This window comes from Sturnus vulgaris, chromosome 1, assembly GCF_052056855.1.
Source record: "Sturnus vulgaris isolate bStuVul1 chromosome 1, bStuVul1.hap1, whole genome shotgun sequence".
NCBI classification, from domain to species: domain Eukaryota; kingdom Metazoa; phylum Chordata; class Aves; order Passeriformes; family Sturnidae; genus Sturnus; species Sturnus vulgaris.
Window position 1 is genome coordinate 10433614 of NC_142243.1, and position 11426 is coordinate 10445039.

The following is an 11426-nucleotide window of genomic DNA, read 5'->3' on the forward strand; positions in this document are numbered from 1 at the left end:
GAGGAGAGCGGAGTGCGGGGCGGGGCCGAGGGGGCGCGGGCGGCGGCAGCGCCGGGGGCGGGCGGGGCGGGGGGGGCGCGGGGGGGCGGCGGCGGCTCCGGGCCCGAAACGTCTCCGAGCCGAGACTCAACCACCCGCTCGCATGAGAGACCCGCTTCCGGCTCCCGGCGGAAGTCCCGCCCCCGCCGGCAGAAGGGATTGGCCGGCGCCGCTCGGCCGGGCGCCGCCGCGCGTGGATTGGCGGAGCGGGGAAGGGGGGAGGGGGCCCCGGCGCGCGCGCGGCGTGTGACGCGCGGAGCGGCGCGTGAGGCGCCTGACGTCAGCCGCCGCGAAGGGGCGCGCGGGGGTGGGGCCGGCGCCGCCCGCCCCCCCCGCTCCCTCCCCCGGAGGCGTTTTGTCCCTTCGCAGTCGCCGTACTCCCGCCGGGAACTGGCGGGAAAGGAGCCGGGAGTAGGAAGAGAAGGGGGAAGGGAAGAGAAAGGAAAGGGGAGGGAGAAGGAAGGGAAGGAGGAAGGAAGGGAAGGGCGGGTCACGTCTGAGGTCGCGAAAGCGATGCCTCTTGTCCCGCTGTGTCCGCGTGTGTCGGGGGCAGTGTCCAGCCGGCCCCGGGCAGCGCGGCGGCGCCGGGCGGTGTTTCGGGCCAGGGACGGAGTGGGCCTGAGGCAGTGCCTGAGTCCGGCGGGGCCTCACCCAGGGCTGCGGGGGTGCGAGCACGTCCAGGGCTGTGCCTTGACACCGGGCACGTTGTCGCTTTCTGCAACGCTGGAAGCAACGGGAGGGACCAAGTGCTTGTGTAAAATTACCTTACCGCAGAGTGTCCCAGCTTCTGTGGAGCAAAACTGAGCAGTCGTGGCTCAAACGTGATAAATTTAAATAGGAAAATTTTAGGAGAAAAGTGTTTAATGAAAGAGCCTTGTGTTTCATGTGGGTTATGAAACCTGGAGAGTTTTGTCTCATAGAATCACAGAATGGTTTGTCTTGGAAGGCACCTTAAACATCATTGAGTTCTGCCCCTCCTGCTACGGGCAGGGAGACCTTCCACTAGTCCAGGTTGCTCCAAGCCTCATTCAGCCTGGCCTTTAACACTTCCAGAGACGGAGCATCCACAGCTTCTCTAGCAAATATGTTCCAGTGCCTCACCAGCTTCACACTATTCATTTCACAAAGGAGGAGAAGGCAGAGGAAGCAAAAGGCTGAGAAAAAATCCTGGGAGGACAAGGGCTGCAGCAGGAAGGCAGGATTGTTTTATTCAGCAAAACACGCAGTGCTTGCTTCCAACAGCAAGTTCCAGTCCCCACAGAATGGCTCCTCTCTGCCGCTGCCAAGGCTTGACAAGCAAAGGAGCTGCTGGGAAGTATGTGCGTTTTGTTTTAAGGTGCTTGCTTCCTCCTAGGCTGGAGAATGTCAGGCTGGATTGAACAACGTGCATGGGAAGAAAAGGGAATGCACAGAGAGGCAGGCACAGAGGGGCAAGCACAGGATGTTCTGTTTGGAACATGAGCGACTTTTGCCAGAGGTAAAGTCTCTGTTGGACTCTCCCAACTTCTCAGCCTGAAACTCTTGCTCTTCCCAAGCTGGGGAATAGAGTAAATCTTCAGTTATATAAAACTGCAGTGAGCCCCACAAGATTCAAGACCAAAGAGCCAGACAAATCTTGTCAAACAGTTCTAGTTATTTAGTACAGATCATCTATTTTTAACTACAGTTAATTAGGCAAAAGGAAAAGCTCTGCTTTCCTCTTGGGACTTAGGGAGGGAAAAAAAAGTCTAAAAGGATCATCTTCCAGGGCTGCTCCCAGTCCTCATCTTGTCTTCTATTTCAGGTGTGGCAAAACTACATCACATTACAGCCAGTTGTCAATAGTTGTCAATGCCTTGCTGCCTATCTGCATCTCAGAAATTAATCCAGATAGGATAATACAGTTTTTAATCCTTACTGATAAGATTCATATCCCTACCTTCCAGGTGTCTGCTAGAAATTCCCACAGAGACAATACAGCAATTAGAAGACCTATTTTAAGGACACCCCAGCACTCTTTGGAATGGTTTTTGGTGCAGTTTTAATTTCTTGATGTTACTGTATTGTTCAAAATCCCTTGCTAGTAGGGGCAATAAAGAACATCCGAGTGCCTGGAATGAGCTGAGACCCTACTGGACACAGAGCTTTGCTGTTCATTGAGGGAAGTGCATCTCAGTGCTCACTCTTGGGCAAACAAGAGGATATTTTCCATAGTGAGTTGTTTCACTTTTGCAGAATTGTCATGAGGAAAAAGCCCTGAGCAGAGGAAGATGGATAGGCTAGAGCTTGGTCAGGAAAAGGAATAAACCACCTTTGAGAGAGGGTGTTCAGAAGGACAGACAGTACCTCAAGCAGTGCAGGGAGTGTTATTGATCCATTTGGTGATCACCACATAGCTGCTGTATAAACAATTACTTAGAAGTCTAAAACAGTGGACAAAACTGCTGTTCCTAATTTTTAAAAAGTTTATTTTGTAAAGGAGTTTAATATTATTTTGCTTTTTAATGCCAGATCATTTCTCAGCAGACTCCAGTACTTGTCAAGAAAAGGAAAAAAAAAAAAAGGTCTGATTTTAAACTTTCAAATGTCGTAAGTCCCGTTATATCCTTGTTCTTGAGGGGCCTCAAAATTCCTTATCTCTTTAGGCATGCAGTTTTCACATCTCGCCAGGCTGTATTCCCATCCAAACCTTGGTGAAATACTTTTTCTGGAAAGTAATATGAGTTTTCTACCTGACTGAGCCCCTTCTGATCCTCACTGTGAGGAATGTAGAACTTAATCTCTAAAAATTCTTACATTTTTGTAATGGCACACTGCTGAGATCAAAGAGGTTTGATGTTTTCCTTGGTACCCTGGTAACTGAGGAGCGTGTACCCAGATAGGAGTGAAATGTTACAGATTGACTGTGGATGATGTGTGTGGTAGTAGAAACTACTCCTGTTTCTTCAACATCTCAGCAGTCAGGAGAGAGGGTGCACCTCTGAAGGAGCAATGTCCATGAATAATTGGACCATTAGTCCAGAAAAATCAAGCAAGATTAGACTAACTAATTGTTTTTACCTTGATCTGTGGTCAATCAGATATAGAAAGGACTATGTAAGTTACTTCTCAGTATGTTAGTGATATATTCTTAAAATTACTTTTTAGTCTGGAGAAGAGGAGTCTCAGGAGGAACCTCATTGCTGTCTAAAACTCCCTGACAGGAGGTTATAGCCAGGTCAGGGGCAGTCTCTTCTGTCAAAACTCAAGTGAAAGGATGAGAGGGAATGGCCATTATTGTGCCAGGGGAAGTTCAGCTTAGATATTAGAAAAAAAATGTTCACTGGAAGAGTGGTCAGACATTGGAATGAGCTGCCCAGTGGGGCAGTCTTGGAAATCTTTGGAAGTCTTTGGAAGTGTTCAAGAGGTGCTTGGATGTGGCACTTGGGGATATGGTTTGGGGTTAGGGTTATGCAAGTGCTGAGTTGATGGCTGGACTAGGTGTTCTTGAAGGTCTCTTCCAGCCTTGATGAATCTTTTATTCTGTGATTCTGTAAGTTTTTTAATTAAGATTCCTAGTTCAGGGAGGGGGGGGGTAGGAAGCCTTTGATATATTTAAGAAGATGACTCTGTACAAAGAGGAATAGCAAATAATGCAGTATTCCTGGAAGCTAAACCTGGAACTGAGCAGTCAGAAAATCAAACCCTCAAAAGTCACTGGAGGTACTGAAACACTTGTGCTTTACAGTCTTTATGATTTTCTATCAATATAATAAAAAGGATAATATTTGCTTTCTCACAAGAGCATAGAGGATTAATTCATTGAGGTTTGTGAAGCACTTGGGTGGTGTGATAAAAACTTCCACTAATACAGAGCTAGATTTCTGCTTTGTAAGGAAGTTCCTGGTTTGGACTGCCTTTTTGTTTCTTTGTTTGCTTGTTTGTGAGTTTGTTTTTCTGTTGTTTTATGTTTATTTTTACTCCTTTGAAACACACTCTGATAAAATATTTTACCTTCAGGTCTATGGGATAAGGCTTCATGAATCACTAGTATTTAAGAATTGCTGACCTGGAAGACTTGCCAAAAGTCACAAACTACTTAGTACTCTGCAATTCTGTGAGACCTTATGAGCCAAGTAGTTTTTTACGATTCCTGAAGCTATTACCCAGCTTTGCAGGAAGAGAGGTATTTGAAAACCTAAGATACTAAATGATGGTACTCAATGGGCTATTCCTGTCATAAAACTTTAATAGAATCCTGTAACCAGTCTCTATTGCATGGATTTGATGAGTGGCATTTTAAATATATATATTATTTCTACATCAGTATCTTTCATAAGTCACAAGTAAATTTATGGGTGTGTCAAAGACAGTCCTTGTTCCAAGTAGACCATCTCAACAGTCAATGTGGAAGAGATTAAGAGAAACTAAATAATCCTTCCAAAGGGAGGGGAAACTAAGATTAAATGACCTGCTTAAAAGATTATACAAGACAGGCATATGTAAGTTTCAGCTCCATGTGGTATCCTGTAGTTTAGTGAAATGTTCAGGCTTCCTTTGTAGCTAAGTGAAAATTAATTATCAGGTGAACTGATGAAAGTCCATTATTGATCAGATAGATTTATGATCCCTCTTACACCATGCATCTCTAACTGAAGGAATGATCCAGGTTCAGATGAGGCAGAACAGAGATATGTTCCAGTATAACTTTTCTTCTTGTCTGGTGTTTAATGGCATACTCTTCACTTTCTCAGCTAAGTGCAGATGTGTAATACAGAGTGTTGAGTCTTGATAAAAGTAGGTGATAATTTGGATCTGTTTCTCTTCTACTTGAACAATCATTTTTAACACTGTGGCGAGGCTATCATGAGACAATTTCTTAATTATATCCAGGGCCAAAATCCAGCTGGACTGCAGTGAAATCCTGATGCCCAGACAGCAGCACTGAGTGCTCACACGTGGTTGACAACACGAACATGTGCACTTTGTGTGTTTCTTGGATCAGCTGCTGTTTGATATCAAACCTTCTAAAGTGCTGCTGTAGAACCAGTTCAAACAATGCCACACTCAGCAGATTTTCCTTCTGGCGTTATCCCTGCATCAGGTGAGTCTGATTTCTTTAAGACACAGAGACCATTTTAAAATAAGGCTGTAGTGTGAGTGCAAGCTCTCGTTAACCCTGGAGTTTCATGAACACCCTGTAAAAAAGTCTAAGCTGTAGATGGTTCATAAACATTAAAACTGTTGTTAACAGCAGCTGATTGCCAGCTTTCAGGAGGTGGTTTAACAGTAATTATTACTGTTACTTGAGCATAATCACAAATCTGAAAATTGTCATTCTGTTTCATGGACTTTGCATTACCATAAAACTGACTGGTGCACAGGCCTTACTCTGTCTACAGGTAGCAGGTCTGTAGCAGGGTCAAGACTTGAAACCAGATCTTGCATATTCTGGGTTTGAGCAATATTCTGTCTTTGATTTAGTTATTGTTAATCTGTGACATATTTATTTCTATAGCCTGGGCCCATTTTTAGAAGCTAATTAAACCTTAATGAAAAACTGTATAATTTGTACATTTTCTGTCCGAGTAAAAAATCTAAGATTCTCTTAGCAGTAAGAATGTTAGCAATTTTCTGCCTTTGTACCTATTTTCATCATTCTATCACTGTTGTTTCTGAACACTTCCCAACAGTTTTTAAATATCATTATATCTCCTGTGTGAAGTATGAGTGTATTTATCTCCTGTTAACAGGTGGCAAACTAAGGCATGAAGATGTTTGAGTTCTGTGTTGTAACAGGTCCCATGCAGAAGTTGTATATGCTCTGAAAAATTATTATAATTTTGTTCTCTGTCCTCTTAAGCACTATGCTAAGATTCTGTGGGATCATATATACATAACTTTTATTCCCTAAACTTCCATTTTCAAACATGAGTATCTTTAATTGTATTTTCTGCTCATGTTCTTAAAGATTTTAAGATTCTCTGTCTCTATAGCATGTCTGTGTGTGTGTTTGGATGCAATTTTAATTCTCTCATTCTCAATTATGTTGGACATCTGTGAGGAAAATTCCAGTAAATTGTCGTGCCCCTAATGAATTAATTGCAAAGCTATGAAAATAAAATGTTTCTTGTTGTAGAAGGAATATATTGGATAAAGCATAATAGTGAGCTGGGATGAAATGTTGAAAGATAGTAACTTAAATACTCAAGACTTGAAAAATAAGCATATACCCTCTATAGAAACGTATTTGTGGCATCTCTGTCTCCAGTTTTCAGGAATAACGTACTCCTTGCTTGGAATTAGCATTTTGTTTGGCAATTTGTTAATTTAGCATCAGATAGACAGTTTAATATGACCCTCCCATCATAGCAGAATATTATGTACAAGAAGACCAAACACAGAATTCAAGAAGTGTCTCTTTTTTGAGGTTAATATTCAGGCCAAGTGAAATATTAATTACAAAGATTTATTTCTAAAGCAACACTTTTACCTAAAGTGATATCACTAAATATAATGGCATTAACATAGAACACAATATAAATGACAGAACTCTCCTAAATTTTTAATTTACTTGAAGAAATGTGTTTTTTTCCCACTTTAAATCTACATCAAATATCTCTTTGTGACACAGAAATCCTCCTCAAATTTCTTGTGTAGCCTGTATGATCCATGTGATATTGCTTCAACTGGGAAACTTCAGGTTCTCCTTCATCTGTTTCACTATAAAATATATTCAACAGTGGGCATAAATTTATCCTGACACCACAAAAGAAAACTTCTGCAGGCTGCTATTTCATCTGTGTATTGGATAGAAGACAGGTTATGTAGAGGAAAATGGCAAAAGTTTCAGATTTATAATAAAGAACTTGATGGAGACTGGTAAATAGATGAAATTCAGACCCATTTTAGTGTTTCAAATGGCATAAAAGAGTGACTTAATGGTTGAAAAAATAATTTGTACTACTATGGTCTGGTTGTAGGGTCTGAGAGATGCTTTTATGTCAAAATGCTGGATATGGGTATAGTTGGCTGAAAGTAATTTAACACTTGTTGCTTTTTAGGGTCAGTGTGGCTCAGGATAGAAAGGAGTCTATCCAAAAACCCTTGCAGGGCTAGTGATTCCCAGGTGCTCTCTAGTCCTTTGAGACCACCAGCAGCTGGTGTAGCTGGGAAAGGACTTCCCAGGCCATGCCAAAAACAGTGGAGTTGCAAATTGTCTCTGGTAGCAGTGCAACACTTCTTCATGTGCACTAAAACTGCTCAGTGCAAGCAAGGAGACCATCCATGTATCCCTTTGCCAAGTACTGGATGTACAGTGCCTGACACTTCATTTCCCTGTCCCTCAAGATGGTTGTTCCTGGCCTTGACTGTTTTTTTACATGGCTTTGAGAACTGAGCTAAGCTACTGCTTATAATGAAACATACCCAACAAAAGGCATCTCTTGAGAGTTTTACACCTTATGGCTGGATTAGGAGGTTACATTTCTCTTAGTGATGGAAAAAGTACTTTTCCTAGAAGGTGTGACTGGGGAGGATAGCAGCAAAGGTGACAGGAAAACTCTGGTTGTTGTATTCATCAGTGAGGACTGAAGGACTCCTTGGTTTGTTTCTTTTCACATATCCTTTTGAATTAGGGGCTTACTGCTTCTGAAACTGTAGGGCTCAAGGTGATTATTAGATAAGTCAAAAAAGGGTGTCATTGTTTCCATGCTGCAATGTTTAAAGGATAATTCTCTTGTAGATCTCCTCTACTCTGCTGTATAAATGAAAAAACTAACAGCTTGTGCATTACAAATAAGAATCTCGTGAAAACAGGGTCTGCAGTCACTGAGAATTGATAACATTCAGTCCTAAGAAGCTCAGATAATTCTTGAATACTTTAAAATAATTAAGTAATTTAATGGTGAATTTTACCTATACCTGCACATATACCTCAAGATCGATGTTTTTGGGGGCATTTTAGAGAGGCCCACTAGCCTCTGTCTACTCTCTGATAAACTGACACCAAGTTCCCTGTAATTCTAAGGAAAGGAGCAAAAAAAGGACAGAGAAGAGCTGGTTGTCTCTGAGCTGCTTTAAGACCCTTGCCCTTGTCACCTGTGGTGGAGGAACAGAGTGGCTTTGAGTCTTGCATTGGGTGAGCTGAGTTTGTAAATAGTTGGGAATTGCTGTACATCATAGCTACTGGGGGCTTATCTGTGTTAAAGAAACTCTGCTGTCTTGTCTCCAGTTATTTTATGCCCATAATTTACAGATACAGTGTAACACATACCCACCCTCATCAGGTTTTTTGGTGTATTGCTCCTGCTCTGCAAAAAGCAGGCAGGCCCTCAGGGAGCAAAGCAAGATTTCCACAAGAAAAGACCATCAGGTGCTGATATTCTGTAAATCACGTCTGATTGTTCTTTGCACCTCTTCCCCTCAGTCAAAGAAGACAACTAGTCTTTGGAGGCCTGTAAAAAAATTACTCCATGCTCCTGAATCCTAGAAATTGTCAAGATCATCTATTTAATACAGCCCTATGAATCCTCTTCCCTCTGGCAGAGCCTTTTTCCATGACGTGAGGATTCATTTCTGGTTTTCAGCCAGCAGGATCCCAGTAAGAGGGACAGTTTTCACACTTGTTATTTTCTAGTTCTCAGAAAGATAACGTAATTAGATCTTGTTCAAGAAGTCACAATGCTTTCTTCTCATTTCATGCTTCAAGTAGTGATGTAGGCATCTCAAACATGTTCTGTACCAGAGGGCCTTGATCCTCAAGATGTTTTTCGGGAAAGCATTTTCCTTTATAAACTACTGTTGCTCTCATAAAAATTTCTGATTGATCTGTTTCCTCATCTAACACAGAGCTTTTGTGGAGGCTGCTGGTTACTTCAAGACACAAAGAGAGCTCCTGCTGAAGCAACTATCCCTGAGAAGGCAGGGGGTTAGAGTTTATTCCTTCTGTCTTGCCAGTGCTTCCTTGACTCACCTGCGATGCTGACATCAACACCAACTCTCTCCACTTCCAAATGATGATGGTAACACTTAATTTCAGGCAGCTAGCTTGCTTGAAAACCTGCTATCTTTCTCTCAGTGAAGTTTTCCCCTTCTTAGGATGTTGCGGGTTTTTTCCATCACATTGATGGATCTTATCTTTAGTCCATGCCTTACTTCTCCCTGCTAAGTCTGTATACATGGCTGCAAGCAGGCAGAAAGGAGTGTTTGCTGTTTCATTAGTACTTGTAGCTCCTGCCCAATTAATGGAATCACCTAGAAGGAGAAATGCAGGTTTTTAAGTCATCCACAGGTCAAGCACTTGGTGGCAATGGATTAAGTCTGGAGCTGAAGCTCCAGAGTACCCAGGCTGCCCAAACAATTTTTGCTGCCCAGGAAACAAGGATGAGATGAAGGCACAGCTGAGTACCAGACTGAGAGCTGTGGCCACCCCTGAGTGGATCATGTGTGCCAGATTTTGGGAGTGGAATGACCTGTAAAGGGAGTGGAGGAAACCCACATGAATGGTGACTAGAGATGTCTCATTGTGACCTACTGACACATATGTTAGACATCTAAACTGAGCATACCTACTTAAGTGTGGGGAAATCCCTGTGCACTTCAAGGTACACATAAAAACTGTATCATTTATGCAGAGTTTTTGTGCAATGTCAGATCTAACTTCCCCTTGGGTGTAAGAGAGAAAATAGAAAACTGTTTTAAAGGGAAAAGAAAAAAGCAGTTTGTACTATAGGAAGTCTGAATAGCAAGCTCCAGCTGAGTGATTCACTCAGCTGAGTACAACATGTAAAGTACAGTGTCAGGGAAATTACAGAGCTTTCTCTCCTGGTGGCAGGCAGCCATGGTTGTTACTGGCATGGTCAGCTAACACAGGCTTTGGACATAAACTTAATATTCGTCCTTCTGGTATTACTACAGATGGATAAAATCACTGTGAAAACTACCCAGTAGTGAAAAATACATGTTTATATCGTTTTTCTCTCCTTAATCTGGTGAGGTCAGGTCTGAGCTGTGGCTGGGAGCATGTCTGGTGGCTTCAGTGACATGTGCAGGTGGCTCAGTGTTCACTGGACAAATACATCAGGAAGTTCTCTGCATCACAGCCAGGCTGTCTGGGACAGGCCAATGCCCAGATGAGACAAATGCCGTGTGACCTACACATCCAAGACATGTTTTCTTAACAGTTACTTTCTGAAACAGAAGAAGAGTATTTCCCTCCAACCTCCTGTGTCTCTTCTGTGTTTGAAGAGAGGAAAGCTCTGAGGGTACAGCTGTGGAATCTGAATAGGAGATAACAGTGCAAATGTGTGTACTGATTTTTAATACAAACCCCTGATTTTCAATACACAATGATTTTTTAAAAAAGCTTAATGCTGCCTGTGATGCCTTTTGCATTTCTAGTGCCTCTTCTCCTGCATGTGGCACAGCAGCAGCATGTTTTGATGTCTGCTATAATATGGGTAATACTTGCATATGACTATATGTTTCTGATTTTTATGAAACTGAGTTATGAGGGGGGGTATCCTGAAGAGGTAACTCAAATTATATTTTTAAATGAATGGTAGAGGTGATCTTGTATCTGAGAAAGTATGTCCATGGATTCTGTGAAGTGAGTTGGATGGCAGATAGAGGTGAGCTGGATGATATGAATAGGATAATGGTGAGTGATGTCCTGAGACTCACAGCAGGACTGATGGTCCCAGGAAATCCAGAGGAGGTCCTGAGAAGCCAGTGGGAAAACTACCTGCTGGCACATGGTCCAGCCTGGAGGAAAATCAACTAAGAAGAACGGAGGCAAAATGGATGAATGTGACCTGCCTTGCTTTATAGACCACTAGGGAAAGAAAGGCCTTGTATGTCTCTGTTGATAATCCAGCACCAAGCTTGGGAGAGACACCTGAACCAATGGTATATAAGCAGATGGAAGTTATAAACATGAAAGAGAATCTTAAATAGAATTAAATGAAGATATCAAATTATGTAAAGTCCAATCTTTCTACTGAGAAATACAAATTGCAATGAGAAACAGGAAGGGGGGAAAATAATTTGTAGTTTGAAATGAAGCATTTGTAGTTTGATTAGTTGTTCGGGGTTTTTTTAATTGAAAAAATACTCTTTAATTGAAAAGCATATAATTGTAAAAAATAAACAGAGTAGAATAAAAAAAAATTTTGCTTCTCCTGACTTTGTCACTCTTAGCTCTTTTGCTCACCAATTTTCTCTCTTGTTTTAAACTCCCAGCATCTTGTTTTATAATTACATTGTGAGTTCTTCAGGGCAGCAGCTATATTCAGATATGAAGCAGTAAACAGCCTGCAGCAGTAAATACTTATCTTGATTGGCACCACTGAGCAGTATAAACACTATGTAAGTAATGAGAAAGTCTGAGAGGTGCTGAGTCCTGAATAAACACTGTTCCTTTTCAGCAG

The 11426-nt window shown here is 42.2% G+C and overlaps 1 long non-coding RNA gene across 2 annotated transcripts; it reads left to right on the top strand.

Moving 5' to 3' along the window:
* Positions 1-497: 497 nt before the first annotated feature.
* Positions 498-11172, top strand: LOC148225071 (uncharacterized). Of its 2 annotated transcripts, none has more exons than XR_015801305.1 (3): positions 498-3720; positions 4891-5101; positions 8848-11172. It is a non-coding gene; the product is annotated as an uncharacterized LOC148225071 (long non-coding RNA). The 2 variants fall into 2 exon arrangements; XR_015801311.1 differs by having other exon boundaries at positions 498-1516.
* The last annotated feature ends 254 nt before the right edge of the window (positions 11173-11426 follow it).